At 41.5% G+C, this 23,798-nt stretch overlaps 1 protein-coding gene across 3 annotated transcripts in view; it reads right to left on the bottom strand.

The window, feature by feature from the left end:
• Positions 1-23,798, bottom strand: part of LOC133380132 (teneurin-2) — a 995,941-nt gene that overhangs the window by 947,030 nt on the left and 25,113 nt on the right. The window contains exon 1 of one of the 3 annotated variants that reach the window (XM_061616791.1): positions 2,817-2,866. The exons of the other annotated variants lie outside the window; for them this stretch is intronic. The gene's annotated coding sequence lies outside the window, so the exon portion shown is untranslated. Of the gene's footprint in view, positions 1-2,816; positions 2,867-23,798 lie in introns of those variants that run through there. 3 annotated transcript variants of the gene reach the window in all.

Genomic DNA, 23,798 nt, shown 5'->3' with positions numbered 1-23,798 from the left:
AACAAAAGTAAATATTGGTCGTATCTGATGAATTGATTTCCATTCCGAACATGGGACAAATAAACACTGGCAATTTCCACTCTCATTTCTGTTTTTGTCAGAATTCTTCAACATCCCTAACTCTAGCCCAACTGGGTTTCAGAAATGCATGTTTAAAGATGCATGTACATACATACATCATTTGCACCTTATGTACTAGCTTACTGTACACACAGCAATCATGTTTACTACATCTAGCGCCTCCATTGTATAGCTTTCATTATATGCTGAAGACATACTTATTTACCCTGAAACCCAAGAAACATTTTTAGAACCCACCCTATTCTTTAATATAAATTATTTAAACTGATTTTAATATTGTATTATCATATTGTAAGCTGCTATGGAGCCTTATGGTGAAGGTGGGTAAGAAATCCTATAAATAAAGGATTAATCTACTCACTGAGAGAGAGCTGAGAGCAGGAGGGGAAGACCTCATACAAGGCCTAAGGAGAGAAGAAGAAATGGACAGATAGGGCAGCTTTGAAGACTGAGGAAACAATTCCTGCCCTTCTGCTTGTGCAACAGATTTCCATTTACGAAATATAACTTTCCCCTCTTCTCCCCTGCAGCACCCATGCACCTTCAAAATCTGCTCCAGTGGGTGGACAGGGAGAGGACCAGAAGGGGAAGTCCCATTGTGCAAATGGAACAATGGTTGCACTGCATAGGATACAAACTTTTGTTTTTTAAGTAAAACATGTTATGGTCCAAGAGTCAATGTAACTGAAGGAAGCAGAACGGAGTAGATATTAATAAGGGTCATGCATAAAAAATCCACAACTGGCCTGCGGATAGGAAATGTCAAAACGGATATTTGTAGACTGGAAGAAAGAAGTTATGCTGGGGCAAAGGAGGGGAGAGAGACTCGGCTGCTATCAGGGGAGGCTGTTTCCACCTGCCTTGCCCCACCCTCCAGCCTTCAAACGCTGCTTCTTTTGGAGGACTTCCTGGCCTTGGGTTGGGCTTGGGGGTTAGTTTTAAATAATTTTGCTTTGATTTTAAATTAATTGTTGTTGGAGGATGGGTCTCTGGTGTGGTTGTGGGATTTTAGGGTGCTCTGGGTGGTTTTAAGGGTGGGTGGCCTGCCTGAGTTGCGTACTCCAGCGTCAGGGGCATGTGTAAATCAGGGGGGTGATGGGGGAGGGTGGGAGGCCAAGATATAACGAGGCTGGGAGGCAGATGCTGGTGGAGTGCTAGAGGCAGGCCACGTCAGGTAAGAGGAACTAGGGAGAGATACATAATATCTGTCCCTTGCTCTGGGCCTGCCCAAGACCGAAAGATAGCTGGGGGATGCGGGACTCCATGTACTAACCTTCAGTTGCTGCTGTGCAATGCCAGGTCCTTTGCCCAAAAAACATCTCTCATCCATGACAAGATATTGGATGAGGCCGCAGCTCCCATCCTTGAGGCCATGTGTCCAGCTGGGTTCCTATATGCACAGCAGCCGAGGGTTGGAAGTCAGGGAGGGGGAGTGGGGTCATCTATCGGGGGTCCCTGGTTCTCACCAGACCTGCTCTCCATGAGCCCAAGGTTGTTGATTGCATGTACTGGAGGTTGGGCCCAATGGGCAGCTTAGGGATTCTGCTCGTGTACCGCCCACCCCGCTGCACGACAGACTCCCTGGCCGAGGTGCTGGAGATGGTCTCGGATGTGCAGGTGCAATCCCCAAACTTGCTGGTGCTGGGGGATTTCAACGTATATGCTGAGGCCATCCTCACAGGGGCACCTCGGGATTTCATGGAAACCATGGCTTTCTGGGAGCTGCACCTTATTCCCACAGGGCCCACCCATGTAGCTGGTCATGCACTTGACCTTGTATTTGTCTCGGGAGAGGAGGGGAGTGATCTGAAAATGGGGGCCACATCTCTTATCCCCTTGTCATGGTCAGATCACTACTTGGTGAGAGTAGACCTTTCGATGCCACACACCCTCTGCAGGGGTAAAGGACCCATTAGGATGGTCCGCCCCAGGCGCTTGATGGATTCCTGAATGCGCTTGGGGACTTTATGGAGCCTGCAGACGGGCACTCAGTCGAGACCCTGGTGGAGGAGTGGAATAAGACGATCACTGGGGCATTAGACCAGGTGGCTCTGAAACACCCTCTCCCCCTGAATAGAGCTCAGACAGCACCGTGGTATACTCCACGGTTGCGAACTCTGAGGTGGGAGGTGAGATGGCTAGAGCGCCGGTGGTGGAAATCTCGCTCTGATGACATTCGGATACGGGTTAGAGCGGCTGCAGCAGCCTACCATGTGGCGATAAGGGCAGCAAAAAAGGATTTTTATGCTGCCTCTATTGCGTCCACAGAGTGCTGTCCCAGGAGGCTGTTCCAAGTGGTCCGAAGCCTGGTCGGTCCAGCTGGTTTGGAACCTATGGAACATTCTAAGACCTCCTGTGATGAGTTTGCAAAGCACTTTCCAGATAAAATCGATCATCTAAAGAGTGTGATTCCACATGCTATAGATACAGTGAGTGAGCCAGAGTCGGCCAGTGGTTCTCTGGTGGTGTGGGATCAGTTCCAGCTTCTTCCTTCTGATGAAGTGGACAAAGTGCTTTCAACCTTAAGGCCAACCACCTGCTTACTTGACCCTTGCCCGTTGTGGCTCATTATGAACTGCAAGGACAGACTGGGCGAGGGGATCAAGGCAGTGGTAAATGCATGGAAGAGGGCGTAATGCCATCAGCCCTCAAGGAGGCAGTAAGAAAACCAATTTTAAAGAAGCCCTCCTTGGATACCCAAGATTTGAACAACTTTCACCCAATCTCAAACTTACCATTCTTGGGCAAGGCGGTTGAGTGGGTGGTGGCAAAGCAGTTGAAAGCGCAATTGGAGGTTATCTGGATCCATTTCAGTCGGGTTTCAGGCCTGGACATGGGACTGAAACAGCCTTGGTCGCCTTGGTGGATGATATGAGGAGAGCGTTAGATAGAGGTGAGTGCACCTTCCTCGTCCTCCTGGACCTCTCAGTGGCTTTTGATACCGTTGACCACGGTATCCTTCTGAATCACCTGGAGGGGTTAGGCATAGGGGTCACTGTATTGCAGTGGTTCCATTCCTTCCTCTCTGATAGGTACCAAAGAGTAGCATTGGGGGATGAGGTTTCGGACCCTTGGCCTCTCACTTGTGGGGTGTCACAGGGCTCCATCCTCTCCTGATGCTATTTAACATCTATATAAAGCCGCTGGGGACTATCATCAGGAGATTTGGGCTGCAGTGTCACCAATATGCGGATGACATGCAGCTCTGCAGCTCTGTCTCTCATTTAAATCTTCACCGAGGTTGGGTGTGGAAACCTGATCCAAGTGCTTGGAATCGGTGAGTGGCTGGATGGGAAGGAATAAGCTGAAGCTGAACCCTGACAAAACCAAGGTATTGTTCGTGGGAGACAAGGGAAGGTTAGGGGATTTGGACCTGGTGCTCAATGGGGTACAATTGCCCCTGAAAGACCAGGTCCGTAGCCTCTGGGTCATTCTTGACTCCCAACTGTCCATGGAAGCTCAGGTTTCAGCTGTGAGCCGGGCAGTGCTGTATCAACTCCATCTGATACGGAGGCTACGCCCCCACCTTCCCAACCATCTGCTCCCATCGGTGGTACATGCCCTGGTCTCCTCTTGCCTTGACTACTGTAATGCGCTCTACGTAGGGCTACCCTTGAAAACGGTCTGGAAGCTGCAACTGTTACAGAATGCGGCGGCACGCCTGATTAAAGGCAGCCGCCGGCAAGATCATATCACTCCAGTGCTAAAAGAGTTGCACTGGTTACCAGTTGCTTACCGGGCCCAATTCAAGGTGTTGGTTTTGACCTTTAAATCCCTATATGGTTTCGGCCCAGTCTATCTAAAGGAGTGCCTCCAGCATCATCAGCTATGCCGCCCAACAAGATCAGCCTTAAAAGACATTCTCTCCATCCCATCAGTCAAAAAGCCAAACTGGTGAGGACTAGAGAGAAGGCTTTTTCAGTTGTGCCCTCCCTATGGAACTCCCTCCCAAATGATCTCCACCATGCCCCTTCCATGATAAGTTTCCGCCAAGCCTTGAAGACCTGGCTCTTCAGGCAGGCTTTTGGGGTTGGCTAGATTTTATCTTCATTGTTTTTAGATTTTTAATGTCTAGGTATTGTATGCCTATTTTGTACGTCGCACAGAGTGGCTGGACAGCCAGCCAGATGGGTGACTAATAAATTCAATAACTAACTAACTAACTAACTAACTAAATAAATAAATAAATAAATCTGAATTTCATATCCTGATTTAAAACAAGCAGCAAAATATTTGGTTGTATGTCTTCCTATACTGTATGGGTCTTAGTGGGAAAATAGTAATAAAAAAGGATCAGTTTTCCTGCACATGCTTCCAAAAAAGGTGATGTACCTATAAACATCCCCCCCCCAAAATAGAAGTGAAATAGGTGAAGGTTTGCTCCCAATCAGGTTGTAAAGCAGTAGTGATCCACGTGCCTAATTTCTTCTGATTTTTGAGGTTGTAATATTACAGTATAATTTAAACTTTTAAAGAATTTTGTATTAAAATTCAGTCCAAGGGAATAAATGTTTCAACAAAATATAATACTAGAAATCTCACATGCTGACATAAACATAAAGAAAGCGGACAGTAGGCTAGAAAACAGGTCACTCACTTCTATCATAAAGTCCTCAGTAATGCTATGCTTTACTTAGAAGGAACGTTAGCATCAGGAATCAAGATGACAGTTGCAGGCCCTTCAACAATCCAGCCATTTTCAGAGGCACTGCTTATGTGGAGCATAAATGGCTGATTTTGTCTCTGTAGTTAAAAAATAGTTTAATTCATCAGACAGGAAGTCTGGGGCTTTGGACAGTTTTAAAGGCACTTGCATGTATTTTAACTGATATTTCTATCTTAATAGATTTATATTCATTACATGAAAGGCAATAATCTTAACCCACAGCCACAGTAGACAAGAAGATTAAAAATAAACTACATAAAACCACACCTATAATTTTCCTTATTGTTTCTGATAGCTATGCAAGAATTTTAATCACAATGTATTATGTCCATTGGGTTATATTTCAAAGATATCCCAGTCCTGTGGAGCAAACAGCAGTTTCTATGTGTTACATAACTAGGATTAAAAAACAACAACTGTAGCTTTGATGTTCTTGAAGATGTCCCTATTACTTATGAAGAGGAACAGCTGAAAGCCTAGTTTTAGTTTTAACTAAACATTTCCAATTTTTTTTTCTGTCACTGCAGCCTGCACAATGCTTGCCAAAAGTTTTTTCCTTTTTTTATGTCTATGTACATAAAAACTTGGGCTGGTAAGGCAGATGGGGCCATTTCTGGACTGGGATAGCCTGACTATCGTCATCCATGCACTGGTAATCTCCAGGCTTGATTACTGCAGTGCACTCTATGTGGAGCTGCCGTTGGTCCAGAAGCTGCAGCTGGAACAAAATGCGACAGCTTGAGACTGTTGACTAGGGCAGGATATCGCCAACATGTTACCCCACTGTTGAAAAAATTGAACTGGCTGCCAGTTAGCTACTGGGCTAAGTTCAAGATCTTCATTTTGGTGTATAAAGCCATATATAGCTCAGGACCAGGATACCTGAAAGATCATCTCATCCCTTATATACCCAGTCGATCACTAGGCTGTGCAAGTGAGGTCTGTTCTGTACAATAGAGAATCAGGCCATTAGTGTTGTTGCATCTATCCTTTTGAATTCTCTCCCGGTAAATATTAGACAGGTGTTCTGTTTTCTTTTTCGCCCCTACTGAAGACTTTCTTCTTCCAACAAGCCTAATTTAAGTATAGACCTTTCCCAGTCTGCATCTATATTGGTATTGTTTTTAAGACGTTTTATCACTTGTTGTTTGCCACTCTGAGCTCTGGGAGCAACGGCAGGATATAAATTTAATAATAAAATAATACTATTCATTTGATAATAGTTAACTCTTACATTATCTTTTTTATGAAGAAACCCCCTTCTGGAAACATTTCAATGACCAAATATGAAAGCAGGCTAGTCATCCTCCAGGAAACAGAAAACTGACTCCCAGGATGTCACACCTATTGCCTGTGTTTACTTAAAATTAGGTATATAAGCCTTAGGGTTGGGTGCTCCCCCTCTCCTCTCCAATGTGGCTATAGAAGTATTTGCTTCCATTTTCAAATAACAATCTTTGGCTAGCTTGAATACGGTTTATTGAAACAAGTCAACTTCAAACCATAGTTAATGATCCTGACTTGTTTCCATAAACTATAGTTAATACTAACCACAGCAGGGATGGACAAATTTATGTTTCTCTCAGTTTCTCATTTTTCCAATCTTTAGTTTGTCACAGTTGTTCAACATTTCTAACATTTTAGTGCATATTTCTCATATTATTCACATTTTGTATGCAATATTAAATAATTACTTATTTTTGCTGTAATATATGCAAATTTTCCTGGAAAGTATACACTTTTTTTGTAAAAAAAAGTTTTTGAGTGGACAACTTTTTGCAAAATTTGGACAAGTGTGAATTTTGAAGATAGCTGTCATTCAGATCACTTATTGGTTTGGGAAATAGAAATTAGGTAATTTATCCCCTACCCTTAAACCACAATTCCCAGTTCAGACAAAACAAAAAACTGGTAAGTTAAAAACTAAAGCTGATGCTTCCCGTTGCAGCTTCCCCAGATGAGAAAAGAAGTGTACAATCTGAGATTTGTGCACAAAATATTAAACTATGGTTGAGCATTATGTGCCAACTGGGCCACAGAGCTGATCCAGATGATCATATCTTTGCTTAATAACCTGAGACGTGAACAAGATTTGTAAATGCACACACAGCCCTTATGCTTCCCTCCTTTGCAGTGTGAGGAAACAAACTAGCACCTCTTCAATTAAATAGAGTGTCTTGTTCTGTTCAAACTGGGAGATTATGGTTAACACCATCATAATAAATCAAGATATTAATCCAGCTTCACAGCATGAATTAATATCTTGGCTTCTTCTCAAGCGTTTAACCACAGTTTTCCAATTTGAATGAAACAGGAAATTATAGCTAATGTTACTATATTATTGTATATATTAACATTTATACTCTGTCTTCATTTTACAAAATTTTATGGTGAGGGTGTACAAGAACGAAAATACATTAAGTCTCAAAATGACAATACTTAAAAAACAAAAACAAATTACAATCGTAACAGCCATCCTCTGTAGGAAAATATAGTTAATGGAGGACTTCCTTGTTTCTTTGCTTGCTTGAGCAAATGAAGGAACAAATGGGCAGACAAAAGGCTCATTCATATCTTGCCTTATTAAGCAAAGTTATGTCCATCTGAATATGGCCATTGTCTCCAAAACCTTCCTATCAGGCTGATTAGACAATCAACTGGCAAATGTTCCACTACATGGCAATAATTAAGGAACGTCCCTGTCTTGACAGATAGTTATTGCTTTCCTGCTCCATTTGCCTTTAAAAATGAATGCCACACTGAGAAAGATACTTCAAAACTAGCTTTCCCACTGACTGGCCCCAAATTTGCACTTGACACTAAACACGTTTTGTTTGAATTTGCTTGAGCACGGCAACAGAGAAACTATATCCTAGTTATCTCAGGTCTAAACTCATTTTTTCTGTTTGTATCATAAACATGCACCTTAACTCTCAAAAAATGAACAACATGAACACTAAAGTGCATTGACTGCTTGTCTGCACTACTTATCCATTTGTAATCTCTGTGGTGTAATAATGTGACCTGTGGCAATGATCCAGCTATTGTTTGGACATTCAGTTTGGACATCCCTTTTCTTGCCTGGATGTTTCTCTCTTCCCTTTCCATTAGCTGCCACACCTTATATGTTCACTGATCAGAAGCCAGGCCCGGCCTCCAAGTGGTCTTCTGTAACTTTAAAAGTTGTGCAGGGGGAAGGAAGAATTCCACCTTGTGGTTTTTCCCATTACAGCATTGCAAGAACACCTGCACTTGGCTGACTTTCTCTTCTCCTAAAGATACAGGATCAGTCTCAGGCCCTGAACCTGGCAACCCTATTATGATTTGTTTTAAGGATGTTTTGTTGTAATATATTTAAAGTCCGTTTTTATGATGGTTGAGAATTTTTTAGTGCTTTTCTAGGCACCCTGAGCAACTACTGGTAGACAGGGCGGGATATAAATAAATAAATAAATAAATAAATATACCTACCTACTTACCTACCTACCTATGTTTCAGTGATTCCATCATGTGATGGCTGTGAAACTGGCATGGAATCCAGCAGATTCCAGGCTAGCTCAGCCCTTCCCTGCCCTTGGAACACCCCATCTTTGGCTTTCCACTGGCTCCCACCTGTAGGGATCCTGGCAGTGGTACTCCCGCCCACACATATGACAGCTTGCAGGAGGCTGGCTTAGTCAGGAGAGCTGAGCCCAGCGTAATGGGAGTTTGGATTGCTTTATCCATTGCTAAAATGGTCTGGGACTGGCATTTTTTTAAAGTTTTATTTGCTCTGTGTTTTGTATGTTGCCTAAAGAGGACACTGTCCTATAAGTGGCCTAAAACCATTTAAATAAATACAAATAAATCTTAAAGAGGTTATTTGAATCATGACTAGAAACTCAAATACACAGTGATTTTCAAAACATGTAACTGAAATGTAAGCTAGATAATTTTTTTGGTATGTTTTAAAGTTTAAAAAATAAACAACATGTTTTAGACTGTGTTGGAAGCAAAGCAAGCCCTAGGATGCATAACAAGTTAATCAAAGTACACCACTGACATTTGCAGAATTATATTGTTAACATGAGGCTTGCATGTTTCACAAGAAATCATAGGCAGATAATGTGCAACTAGTTATTCTAGGAAAAGAAATCAGAGTTATCACTCAATAGAAGTCTTGACTAATAACAAGTAGTCATGAAAATGGAAGAAATGTAAAGCAGGTATTTAGAGATAGGTGTAAAATGATATGGTTAATTAAAATCATAACTCCCTTAAATCTGTAAATTGGTTTCTTTTTCTTTCTTTACATAAACCTATGCTGCAAGTCTATACATATCTGGAAGTAAGACCCACTGAAATCAAATATTTGAAAATGACCTTTTCATGTTAATATATCCTGCATACAACATAGCTAAAATGAATTTAGATTCTCATTTTTTATTTATGTGTTTTCAATACCTATAAAACTTTGGTGTTTGTGGTCTCACTCCATCCCTATTCTCTGGTTCCCTGCTATGAACCCATATGTTCTTCCAAGGATGCGATCTAGGATGTGGGTGAGGGTTGGGGTGAGGGACAATTTTCTTCCACTAATCTTTCATTCTTGACTTTTTCTTCCTGTCCCTCTGCCTCAGATTAATTTATTATCTGGTCTGTTTAAAAAACAACAACAACACCTTCCATGCAATAATACATGTCTGTTTTAAAACATAATTTACAATAATTGCCTTAATGACTTCCTATATTATTCCTTTTAGTGTATATAAATTAGGATTTCGAATTGTGTTACTGTTACTTGTCTCTTAAAGACTTTCAGTGTTTTAGCATCCTGTTAAAAAGGCTAGTCAGACTTCTGTGCTAGCAGCTTCATTAAAATTCTGTTCTACACATCATCTGACTCACACTTTATAATCTATCAGAACACCTGTTTTCTTTACAATGGCCATGAGGCAGCTCAAAACACTGTGGTATTTAGCATTTAATAATGAGCATGAGATATGTATGTTTGACACTTAAAATTTTCTTTGGGAAAGTGCATGGAAAAGAGCCATGTCTGAAGGAATAGCCCCCTCTTCCCATTTCATTATAGATATTTTAACAAAACTTCAACCAAATTAATGTTAGTATGAGTACTATTCTTTATTATCTGTCAGTAGGCTGTGTTTTAAATCACTGGAAGAAACTGCACAGCTTAAACTCTAAGAAATCTATCATCATCATTATTATTAATATTCAGTTTTTAAATTATGTCCCGGCCTTCCTCCCAGAAGGAGCCCAGGGCAGCAAATATGTGATAAAACACCAAGAACATATTTAAAACATCTCAAAAACAAAACATCTTAAAAACATCTTTTTAAAAAACTTTAAAAACATCTTAAAAAGAATTACAACACAGATGCAGACTGGAATAAGGTCTCTACTTAAAATTCCTGTTGAAAGAGGAAATAGGCAGTGCTGATAAGACAACAGAGACAGCGCCTGTCTAATTTTTAAAGGGAGTGAATTCCAAAGAGGGTGCACATGCGAAAGATACTAAACTCTTCCCTAAAACAATTTACCTCCCTTCAGCTACTCTTTTATCCCACCCGGCATAACTTCCAGTCTTGGAGCATGACTGACTGGAAGGAAGAAGCTTTGGGACAATAAGCAGTAGGCAGGGTAAGGATTAAGCACCCCTTAACTGCATGCCCACTATTAACATCAGACCCCATCCTCTGAAGTCTATATGGCCACAGCAGATCTGGCTTTAAAAAGAGAGATCTCCTACCGTAACATCTTGTTTGGTGTTAAGTCTGAAATATGAGCATGCACCAACATCTCATTGGAATCAAAGTGTGTCATCAAATGTTGTGAACAAAGAATTGGCCATAGTGGGAAAGTAATGTTATAGCTTTTGAATCCTAACAGAGGACATTCCACAGTGTTATATCACCAGTGAGTGGATCAATGGGCTTCTTTTTGCTGAAGGGTCTGAATAAACATTTTCATTTACTCTCTGCTGTGCCACTGAGAGTTGTTATCTAGAAACATTTTAGAGCATACGGTAAACAAAAGTACACTCACCTACCAGTAATGCCTGTCTTGGTCTACACTGTTAGAGAAACTCTCACACAGCAAGAAAAAAATAGGTAAGAACTGTTGATACTAACTTGTAAAGTTTCTGTTTGACAGAGTACGTAAGAAGCTGAAATCACACCATACTTTAAAAAATAGGACTTCAAAAAAAACCTCACACGCCCCAACTTCGTCTTTGGTAATGGATGCATCTGAACAGAACAGTCATCTGTACAGCCGCGAAGAACAATGGGAAAGAAAGGTAACGGTGTCATTTGACAAAAACACTTGCGCAGTCCACTAAGTATTATTTTGTGGAGTCTGTATTCAGCTGCACAGACATATTTATGGGGCAGTCACTCAAGAGAATCAGGAATTTCAGCTAACACTTGGCAAAGTTTAAAAAATAGCATGAAGAAAAATTGTTTTTTTGTTTCTTACAAACGTTTCCCAACATAAAACCAATGTCACCTTACAATTGATTTTGAGTTTGCTTGTTTGTTTGTTTGTTTATTATTTGGTTCTCTCCCTAGTGAGGTTTGGTTGGCTTCCTCATTATCGATTTTTCGTGCACAGGTGAAGACTGTTCTATTTAGACGGGCTTTTAACTAATGTACTTAGTTTTAACTTATGTTTATTTAATTTATTTTTAAATTGTTTAAAATGAATATCATGTTTATTAATCATTTCTGTTTTTTAATGTAAGCCGCCCTGAGTTCCTCGGAAAAAGGGCGGGGTATAAACTTTTTAAATAAAATAAATTAAATAAATTATATCCCACGCTTCCTCCCAGCAGGAGCCCAGGACAGCAAACAAAAGCACTTAAAACTTTAAAACACCATAAAAACAAACTTTAAAACACATTAAATCAAAACATCTTCTAAGATTAAAAATATTTTTTAAAAGGTTTAAGAACATAATAAAAAGCAATTCCAACACAGATGCAGACTGGGATAGGCCTCAACTTGAAAGGCTTGTTGAAAGAGGAAGGTCTTCAATAGGTGCCAAAAAGATAACAGATATGGTGCCTGCCTAATATTTAAGGGCAGGGAATTCCACAGGGTAGGTGCCGCCACACTAAAGGTCCGTTTCCTATGTTGTGTAGAATGGACCTCCTGATAAGATGGTATCTGCAGGAGGCCCTCACCTTCAGAGCGCAGTGATTGACTGGGTATATAAGGGATAAGATGGTCTTTCAGGTATCCTGGTCCCAAGCTATAGAGGGCTTTGCACACCAAGACTAGAACCTTGAATTTGGCCCAGTAGCAAATGGGCAGCCAGTGCAATTCTCTCAGCAGCGGGGTGACATGTTGACAATACCCTGCCCCAGTGGGCAGTCTCACCACCACATTTTGCACCAGCTGCAACTTCCGGACCAACCTCAAGGGCAGCCCCACATAGAGTGCATTACAGTAATCTAGCCTGGAAGTTACCAGTGCATGGACAGCAGTGGTCCTGGTCCAGAAACAACCGCAGCTGTCTTACCAGCCAAAGCTGGTACAAGGCACTCCTAGCCACTGAGGTCACCTGGACCTCTAGCAACAAAGATGGATCCAGGAGCATCCCCAGACTACGGACCTGCTCTTTCAAAGGGAGTACAACCCCATCCAAAGCAGGCAACTGACCAATTATCCAAACTCGGGAACCACCAACCCACCGTGCCTCAATCTTGCTAGGATTCAGACTCAGTTTATTGGCCCTCATCAGGAGTTTCAGGGTTTCAAAATAAAATATCATACAGAAAGAAATTACAGTGTACCATTTGTAATTCAGTAACATGACAGCATTGGTCAGGGGTCTGATTACTTTTGCAAGGCACCATATATCAAAAACAATGAGAGAGGAGACCACAAAGTTGCACTGTGTATATTTTATTTAGCTTAACACACTTCAAGTCTTTTGACTGTTCTTGGCAGGCACTATAAAGGGAAAATTATATGCTATCCACCTAAATCAATAAGGGAATTATAAAACTTTGTATCTTTACAATGTAAAATGTGTAAAATAACACAAACATTCAGCTGTTTTAGCCCCTAGCCTTCGCAAGAACTGAATCTTATCTTTTTCAATGTCTATCCTATTTACTTTCAGACAGATTTATGATTCTGCAAACAAGTAGATAAAAAGAACTCCAGATTTCTCTAATCTGTCCCATCTCTTGTCTGTCAATGACAGCTTTCTACACCTTGTTTTGGTATTCCCTTTACTTTACTACCCTCCTAAATATTATAGTAAAAGCATTATAAAATTATATAATTGGGGCTCTGAATATCTACATTTAAAATGGCATAAACTTCTTGTTTTGTTTTTTTAAAAATAGAAAAATATATTGATATTTTCCTTTCTCACATTATGAAACTTTAGTCAACTAATGTAACTTACATTTGTTGTTTAATAGTTTTTTCACATTATAATGGAAGGCATGCACACTTCTGCATGCAGAGCAGATGCTCTACCATTGAGCTATGGACTTTCCAAAAAATAGGAAACTACCTTAAACTGAACCAGACCTGTCTCTGAAACTCCTGCTCTGTTTCATCACTGGTACTCTTGCTCGCCTTTCTGTTTCACCAGCTATGAAACGAAGGTCACATTCACACCATACACTTATTCCACTGTTATTCCACTTTAAACAGTCATGGCTTCCCCAAAGAATCCTGGGAAGTGTAGTTTGTGAAGGGTGCTGAGAGGTGTTAGGAGACCCCTATTCCCCTCCCAGAACTATAATTTCTACAGTAGTTTAACAGTCAGTCCCTCTTCCCAGACAACTATGGGAATTGTAGCTTTGTGAGGGGACTGGGATCTCCTAACAACTCTCAGCACCCTTCACAAACTACAATTCCCACAATTCTTTGGTGGAAGCCAAAGCGGAATAATAGTGGAATAAATGTATAGTGCAAATGTAGTCAGATTTCTGCTGGCCACAGAAAGCAAAGGAGGTGGATTGGAGGACTGGTAGAGGACTAGAAGCCTATCTTGGTGTTTTTATAGTTCAAGTTAATTGTTTTAGCCAAGCTGTATGAAAATCTGTCTTTTATCGATACAGTCACTATCTCTGGTTAGGGTCTGACAGGCCTACCATTTTGTTTAAACCACAATACCATATCTCCACAGCACAGAGGAGCTGTGCCCTCAAGTTGTTACTACAACTCCCATAATCTCTGACCATTGTTCACGCTGGGTGAAGTTAATGGAGTTCGAGTCCAACAACATTGGAAACCTCAAGACTTATTATAGTAATGCACTTTATGTGGGGTTGCCCTTGTATCTGGTCCAGAAACTTCAACCAGGGCAGAATGCAGTGGCCAGACTGCTTACAGGAGCAGATTACTGGCAACATGTTGTCCCACCACTGAAAGAGCTGTACTGGCTGTCAATTTGCTACCAGGCCAGGTTCAAGGTACTTGTGCTAATTCACAAAGCGCTAAACAACTTGGGCCCAAAGTACTTTAAGGACCGCCTGACTTCCAATGTTTCATCTCGATCTACGAGATCTTCTGATGGGGCACTTTTGGTGGTTCCCCATGACCCTGAGGTTCGGTTGGCCTCCACCAGGGACCAAGCATTTAATATGGCAGGCCTTGCCCTGTGGAACTCCCTCCCTACCAAGTTTCAGCAAGTAGCTCCTGAAAACAGCACTTTTTAGACAGGCTTTCCAACCAAAGCAGTATTCATTGATGCTTTTATTAAAAATTTTAAATGATATTTTAATTGGTTTTTAAGTTTATCATGTGTTTGTATGTTGTAAATGACCTTGATGTACCTTTATGAAAAGTGTGACTTATAAATATTTTAATAAATAAATAAACAAATAAATTAGCAACCTCTGAACCTGGGAATAGCAGCTTTCTCAAGAGAGACTACTCTAAAATCCCATCAGCCCACCATCTAGGATTGCACATTGCCATAGAAGTTTCTACCTTATCTTGCAAAGAGAAAAGCATAATTTGTTTTTCAAAGGATAAACAGTACAGTTCTTCAAGTGTGGTACCTTTACATTTCTGACAATTTCAGTCTGGGATGGAACTCCTACAAACCTCAAGCCTGCTATATATATATGATTCCTTGCAACATCTCGTGGAACCACAACTCTCTGCTGCTTACACCTGCTATCAATTAACCACCACCTCCATTGCCCAAGACAACCTTCCAAAGCCCTTCCTAATACCTGTGGGTTCCTGTCTTCAATTTAGATAATTCCAGCTCTTAGAACTATAGCTCCTACAACTATAGGAAGGTAGTGGCTGGGTCCAAGCTGGACCATTCCCAGCGTGCCCTCCTTCTGTCAGACATCAGCCTGGAAGGGGGTCGCACCTGCATTAGGTTAAGAAGGTCCAAGACGGACCAGAGGTGCAGGGGGCGGACTGTGATTTTAGCCCCTTCCTCCATGCTGGATCTCTGCCCTGTGTGGGCTTTACAAGTTTTTCTGAGTGGCAGAGGAGCGGGGAGTGGATATTTATTTATTTATTCACAAAGGTGGGTCTCCCCTCACAAAGTATCAGTTCTGGGCACTCATGAAAAGGGCCCTGCAGGGGCTAGGAGTGGACCCCTCGGGATTTGAGACTCACTCTTTTAGAACTGGAGCTGCTTCTACAGCAGCGGGGCTTGGGTTTTCACAAGCCAGGTTGCAGGCAGTTGGATGGTGGACTTCTGGGGCTTATAAGAGCTATATTCGCCCTATGGAAGGGCTGGATAATCTGGACATCTAATGGTTTTTACTTTATTTTGGCAGGTTGCTGGACGGGGACAGAGTGGACGCGCATCCTAATCTGTGGCCACAGCATGATTTTCTGGGCGGGCCGTAGGGCCACGAAATCGCAAGTGGGCTCACAGCTGGGGCTCAGTCAATGGGCTACAGTGCAGTGGCTTGACCAGTGAGGGTTGCACTGGGATGGGCTCCTACCTGTGTTGTTCCAGCAAGGTTTAGTGTGGGCAGTTCCACAGGTTATGGTCATTCACCTGGGTGGTAATGACCTTGGTTTACTGAAGGGCAGGGCCGACTGTTCAGGCATGTGAAGACATGCATTTTATAAGGCAACGTTGGCCTTTGGTTCGTCTGCTGTGGTCAGACATCCTTCCACGCAGGGAGTGGCATGGTGTGTGGGAACCTAGGAGGATAGATTGGGCACGGAAGAGAGTCAACCAGCAGATTTGGTTGGCTCTTCTTGAGGATGGGGGGTTGGCTATTTCCCATCCACACATACAGCACTTTAGGGTTGAACTTTATAGGGTCAATGGCGTTCATCTGTCAGATGCAGGAAACACCATATTTTTGGAAGACCTGCAGAGGTGTCTGCTGGAAGTGCTTCTTGGCAGTGGGGAAAAGGGGGGGGACTAAATAGAGATTTGTCCCCCTTTTGTGGCAGTAAGGTACGGGAAGGGCAGTAGGTAAGGACAGCTAGTGGCCCTCTTAGGCACCTTTGGAGGTGATTGGTGGTTCCGGAGGCCTGTCTCTCAGGGTTTTATGGCCCGAGGGCAGGATATGGGCTGCTTTGGGCCAACTTACCTCATCCACCTGAGGGTTGTATGGCCCCGGAGTGTGGTGACGTGGGAAGGCTCCCCTACTCACCTGCAAGGTGTGGCCAGGGCAAGGGGTAAGCAAAAGGGCTTGCCCTTTGCCCCAGTAGGGGCTGGTCGCCCAAGAGCTGTAGGGCAAGCTGCTTGCCTATAGTTAATTCCTGCACCTAGGTTTTCCTTCTGCAGGTCACTTTAATGGGTTTTGTTATAGTTTAATAATGTGGCCCTTTGTTTCAACCCATAACTGCTGTTGTCTGTGTTTTATTTCGCCCATCGGCCACAACTATAGGAAGAAGGAATGGCCATACCTATCTCAAAGCTGCTCCAGTTCTTACAGACCTTGTTGGTAGTTAAAAAGAGGTATATAAATGAGAGAAGCGCAAGTCAACTCGCAGCCAAGTGATATATCTTCTGGATACAAAAGAATGCCTTTATCAGCAATAAAGTCTGTTGTCACTGGAGTTCGTATATGGTTACTTTACAACAGCAACATTATTATGAGCACACATCTTATTTTTCATCCCAGTTAAGCATGGGATGGTAATCAAAATGGAAATACATCTCATTTCATACAAGTCCAGTTAACCAATGTCCCAGGCTAGAGCCATATAAAGAACATTATGGAAATTTGAACTGGGGTGCTCAAACAAGCATAAGCATTCTTGTTCCAATTCTTGTGAACTGAATCTAGGCAGGCATAGTCTGTTGCAAACAGTCTGACTCCACCTCTGAGCTGGCTGGGCCCCTGTAGCACCACCTCAGGACCCTGTGTCATTGCCCCCTGCCCAAGATAAGCTTTGAGCAACCCTGTAAATAAGACCCCAGGAGTTACTAGCCCGAGGGGGAAAAAACTAACTTGTTGGGGGCTGGCAGAGGAAGGATGGACAGCCTGCTCCATCTTTATTCTGCCCTCCTTTGGCAGCCCTCTTGAAAAGCTCCTTGAGGCATTTAGAAAGCTTCAGCCCCTATGGGGCAAACAGGAGGACAACCCTAAGAGATATCATGACTTCATGTAAAACAACCAATCTTTTAAACAGTGTCCATTCCATTAGAAGATATCTCCTTACTAGTCAAGAGAAGTATAGTTAAGCCACATTTTATATAATGTTGTTTATAAGCACTGCTAATCACTTGCCTACAGAGATCAGGTAGAAGGGTGAGATTATTTGCCAAAGAAATGTCAATGAATGAAATCTAAGTGCCTGCCTTTTCTAATGGAGAACAATAACCTCTTCTAATTATTGTGTGGAAGCTATTGCTCTCTTGCTGCATATATCCACAAAACTGAGACTGAATGTTAACTCTTTAGAAGTCTGAAATGTGTCAAAAGCAAATGGAATGCCTATGCTCTTTAAAATATCAGAACATTTGAAGCTAATTCTGTAATTAAGGTTACACTGCTCAGATAAAGCTATTTCCTGGAATAACATCTTTTCTAAAAAAAGTCCCATCACTGATATGGCAAGCAGATTTGTCAAACCCTAAATATATGCTTCATATTTATATCAAGGTTAATATGCATGTTCAGAACACAATTCCATAATTCACGTTCAGCTGCAAGGTCAGCTAGAAGATCCATTTTCAAGAGCATCAGAAGCAACTGAAGCCTCCAAAATGCTTTACCAGTGGCATTTATTACAGTGACTAATACCCTCTGTTGGACTAATTTCCAATAGCTTTACTCTACTGCTGTTTGTAACATAAAACACTCCAAATAGAAAGAACAAAAGCATATTACTATAATCTGTGGGTTAATCTTGAGTCTATTCCCAGATTTTTATCATGACCTAAGGATATCTTATATATATATATATATATATATATATATATATATATATATACATATATACATATATATATAAATTCTGCTTTCCTTTTGTTGCTATGTACTAGCCTCAATACCTCTTTGGGGGCAACAGAAGATATAGCAGTTGGAACCATGGTATATGTGACAACTAAATCCTATTGAGAGCAGACCCACTGAAATGAATGAACCTACATTAGTCATACTTATTCACTTGAATGCATCTATTCTGAGTAGGCTTAACATTAAATACTACCTATGGCTCCCCTGCAAAAAGCCTACTCATCTCCAGTAGCCAACCATAGGGGAAGAAAGGGTTTCCCCTGCCTCTGCACTTGCCAGCTCTGTAAAGCCAGTTAACTAGCAATAAGTGTCTCATGGCATCTTATCAAAAAGCCAAACCAAAGTCACGGCCTTTTGAGATCCATCTGCAGGGCTGGAATGACAGCATGTTTGACAGTTCATCCTCAAAGAACTGTAACTGAGAGCTTGAAGAATTCTGACCATTGCCAAAGCTACCAAAATGTTATTGCTGGAGAAAAAGCCAAGATTATTACCTGCCGACTCTAGTGACGTGAAAAATGTAGGAGGATGAAAGATGTTTCCCAGAACTTTCTATCTCACTCATTAGAAAACCTCTTAAATCAGGCCCCAGATTCAAGTGTTTGTACCTAGCATTAGGCTTTAGTGTCAGATTTTAGATTCTGTTAGTGTACTGTACTGTCCAACTGTCTCCAAATATGAGCTGTCAATGGTGGTCTCAGATCTAGTATGAAGGACTCCCAGGTTTATTGTCCCGACAACCTCAATATTCAGGGCTCCCTCATTAAGAGAAGCTCAGGACTTCGTGGGGCTGTCCCAATATACATCAACAGCCATAAACATATAGCAGCTCATCTGGATCTGGTGTTTGTGTCAAGACAGGAGGGATATGCACAACTTAAGGGCTCCCACAGAGAAAGCCCTCTCCCGAGCCACCTTCCCCCGAACTTCTGAGGGTGGTGGAACTTCCGCTGATCATAACACCCAAGCAGGTCTGTAGGGAAGGAGATGGTCTCTGAGATATTTGGGGCCTAAGTTGTTTAGGGCTTTAAACACTAATGTGAGCTCCTTGAATTGGGTCCGGAAATGAGCTGGCAACCAATTGTACTGCAAACTATCCTAGGATAAGTTTGATTAAAGGCTGTATAAAAATACTCTAACAGTACAATCCTAAACATGTTTACCCAGACGTTAAGTGCCAATGAGTTCAATAGGTCTCACTCATAGGTAGACTAAATAAATACACAATAAAACAGTAATTCCTAAATAATGTGAACACACTATTATAGAGCTGGGAAAGATGCAGGAAAGGGCAACCGAAATGATCCTAGAACTGCAACAACTACCCTACGAGGAAAGGTTATGACATTTGGGGGGGACGACAAGTGAGGGGTGAGACAAGAGATATGCATAAAATTATGCATGATGTGGAGAAAGTGGAGAGAGAGGTTTTTCTCCCTCTTCCATAATACTAGAATCCAGGGTCACCACATGAACCTGAATCTTGGAAGATTCAGGACAGACAAAAGAAAATACTTCTTCACACAGCACATAGTTAAACTATGGAATTCATTGCCTGCATGATATGTTCACAAATTTAGACATCTTTAAAAGGGGGTTAGACAAATTCATGGAGGTTAGGGCTCCCAGTGGCTACCAATCATGAGAGCTATATATTATCTCCAACATCAGAGGTAACATGTCTCTAAATTTCAGCTGCTGGGGAACACTAGTGTTACACTCATGTCCTGCTTGTAGCTTCCCATAGTAATCAGCCTGGGCACTGTGAGAACAGGATGCTAGACTAGATAATCTTTTGGTCTGATCAAGCACAGCTTTTCTTATGTCCTTAACATCAGAGATCAAACCTCATGATTTCCCCTGACACATTAACAGTACAGTTCTATACATGTTTACTCCAAATTAACTCCTATTGAGATCATGGAGCTTACTATCACAGAAGTGGGTACAGAATTGTAGCCTAATACTTTCAACAGTTATAAAGAGAATGCAACGACATATGTAAAAAGATACCCTGCATAATCTCTCCATATTATTGTTTCTCAACCAGTATTCCAGAATCAGAAATGATTTTCCCTGTATCCCTAGTCTACACAAAAGATAACTATAGACAGCTCATCAATTAGTGATGTGCTGCTTCAACATATTTTGTAAATTTAATAAATACTTCATGAAGCAACAAAGTGACGTGAAGGCCTCCAACAGAGATTCCATGTAGCTACAACAGAGCAGCTGCTGAAAGTTACAGCTTCTTTAGAATTTGATCAGCTGCATCAGCCTTGTGTTAAGAGAGGAAACAAAAAGTTAAAAGTTAATAAAAGCTAGGACTCCATTATTTTTTCAGCCTTTCTATAAAAAATGCACCCCAGGTACACTAATACAAACTTATAGCCAATTACACAATAAAGCACTCACGCTGCTTGTCTTGTGGGCTGATTTATTCCTCTGTTGTGCAAGTTTTATGCTGATGTAACTCTGCTGAAGTCAACATATTCACATAGAATAAAATTGGTGTGGTCTGTCGCAAAAGTCCCTGAAGTTAAATATCAGAACTTGTCGTTTTCAGCAATCCATAAATACTAAAATACAAAGCACAAATAGTTGTGCATAAAAAGTTCATGTCAGGAAGGGAAATGTAAATTGCTATCTCCCTAATGACCCAGCTTTCATATTCTACACCATCAATTCTTTTTACTTCAGTGTGAAGACCTATTCTACAAGAACCTCTTCACGAAATTATATATATATATAATATATGCCCTCCTCAATTGCTTTCATCTGGTTAGAATGTGTCCTTTAACTATGATAATGCCTCTTGCTTGTCCTGATGGAAGACTGAGGTAGCGGTGTGTGTGTGGCCTGGGAAGGGGGGGAGAGGGAGAGGGAGAGGGAGAGAGGGAGAGAGGGAGAGAGGGAGAGAGAGAGAGAGAGAGAGAGAGAGAGAGAGAGAGAGAGAGTACAGAAACATCTTAAATGTGCATGGCTGGAAAACAGCCTATGGTGCAAAGGAAAGAGTCACCCATATTTTGTATCACCTATACTGATTGCCCATGAGGGAATACGGCCCTCAAGCTGAAAAAGGTTCTCCACTTCTGCTGTGAGCGGACTAAGGTGAACGTGGAATGATGGAATGATGTAGCACAGATGCTGTATTTGAAGCTGTTCAGGCTCATGGCAAGTACCTGCTCAAGTGATCAAGATGGACTCCAATGTACATTCTCTAGCTTTGCATCAAAAGCAATTGCAAATGGCAACAAACTTCATATACAACTTCCTTGGGGAGGCGAGGGAGAGGCAGCTATGCAGATATCATGCTTATGAGCAATTAGATGTTGTGCTGGAACAATAGAAACTATAGCCATACTGGACATAGATCCGTTACACAGACGTGCATGCCAAGGTTGCCTGCCCAATTCATGCTAATATCTTTATCACATTTTTAAAAACTGCCCAGGGAGTTTGGATTTACTTTTCCATATATGAAGCATTGCATTATACGTGACTACTATATGTTTCCATGTGTCCTCTAGACATTTTGGAGAGGCACATGTAAAAAAGAAGCATATATAAAGTCATTAATCAGACAAAAGGCCAACATATAAAATCAAAGAATATATAATTTATTACAGAAGAAAGAGATAAATATGAAGATTGTTACAGAAATAAAAGAATGATATTTAAACTGCACTGACAACTTGCTATTCAGAATAATGTGACTTCCAAAGGATAGCTGTGTTTTAGTTTACATATTGTTTCAGGAAGTATACATTTAGGTCGGTTCACATTAAAGCAAACCGACCCAAACTTCTCATCCACCCTTACCGGAAGGAGTTTTCCTAGAACAAAAAGGGTACTGGGAAATGTGCATACAATGTGGATCTTACTTTCCCATCAAGGGTGATATGTAGCACAAAAAGAGCTCTGTGTGCACATGTCTGGTGGTGAGTTGTATTAAGTAATGCTAATGAATGCTAATGTGACTACTGGTGCAGGTAATGCTTCAGGCATTAAGTTTTCTTTATCAAATCAGGATGTGTCTTGGGTTGCTGAGTTAGATTAGAAGACAGGGAGGAAGGAATTTCCCTTTTCAGGAGGTCTCACAGTGCTAACCATAATAGGCAAGAATACCTTATTGTGGATTAATGTGGGGAATGGTCAGCAAGCACCTGGCGAAACTTTCTTACTCATACACTTAAATTTTTAGTTTGCATGCTTTCCTAGGCAAACTGCAGATTTCAGAGTCAGGTGATAGGGCTTAAAATGACAGTAAAGCTGAGCTCTATGTTAGCATGGCTTTTAGAAATGTATAATGCATGCACAGAGCACATACTGACCCAAACCTGCCCCACAACAGACAATGAGACAAGGAGTGTGGCTCAAATTCCAGAGAGTAGGAATATGAAAGGGGGTGGATTTAAGTCAGTTTAGCCCCCTGAGAATGGGGAGTGGACAACGGGTGATGATTAAGTGGTGAGTAGACAATAAAAGAGCATAAGAAGAGCCTGCTGGATTGGGCCAATGGTCCATCTTATTCAGCCTCCTGTTTTTACAGTGGCCAGCTAGTGCCGGCAAGCAGGACTTGAGTGCAAAGAGCAATCTCCCCTGCTGCAATTGCCAGCAACAGGTATTTTGAAGCATATTGCCTGTGCCGGTGGAGGCAGAGCACAGCCATCATGGCTTGTAGCCACTGATAGTCTTATCCTCCATGAATTTGTCTAACCCTCTTTTAAAGCCATCCAGGTTGGTAGCCATCATGACCTCTTGTGGGACCAAATTACGTAGTTTAACTTTGCACTGTGTAAAGAACTACTTTCTTTTGTCTGTCCTGAATCTTCCAACATTCAGATTCATTGGATGTCCATGAATTCTAGTGTTACAAGAGAGGGAGGAAAAACTTTTCTCTTTTCACTTTCTCCACACCATGCATAATTGTATACACTTCTATCATTTCATCACTTACTTGCCTTTTCTCTAATTTGAAAAGTCTCAAATGCTGCAACCTTTCCTCATAAGGAAGTTGATCCATCCCCTTGTTCATTTTGGTTGCCCTTTTCTGAACCTTTTCCAACTCTGCAATATTCTTTTTGAGATGAGGCAACCAGAAATGTATTATTATTATTATTATTATTATTATTTATTAAATTTATATACCGCCCGACTAGCGATAGCTCTCTATATGTACACAGTATTCCAAATGCAGCCCCACCATAGATTGATATAACGGCATTATGATATCAGCAGTTTTATTTTCAATACCTTTCCTAATGATCCCGAGCACAGAAGTTACCTTTTTCACAGCTGCTGCACACTGGGTTGACATGTTCATTGAGGTATCCACTACAACCCCAAGGTCTATTTCCTGGTCAGTCACCGCCAGTTCAGACCACATGAGTGTATAGGTGAAATTATGATTTCTTGCTCCAATATGCATAACTTTACACTTGTTTAGATTGAACTGCATTTATCATTTTACCGCCCATTCACTCAGTGTAGAGAGATCATTTTGGAGCTCTTCGCAATCCCTTTTTGTTTCAACAATCCTGAACAATTTAGTATCATCAGCAAACTTGGCCACCTCACTGCTCATCCCTAACTCTAGATGATTTATGAACTGGTTAAAAAGCACAA

This window comes from Rhineura floridana, chromosome 3 (genome assembly GCF_030035675.1).
Source record: "Rhineura floridana isolate rRhiFlo1 chromosome 3, rRhiFlo1.hap2, whole genome shotgun sequence".
Lineage (NCBI taxonomy): Eukaryota > Metazoa > Chordata > Lepidosauria > Squamata > Rhineuridae > Rhineura > Rhineura floridana.
This window is presented reverse-complemented; position numbering and strand designations above follow the sequence as displayed.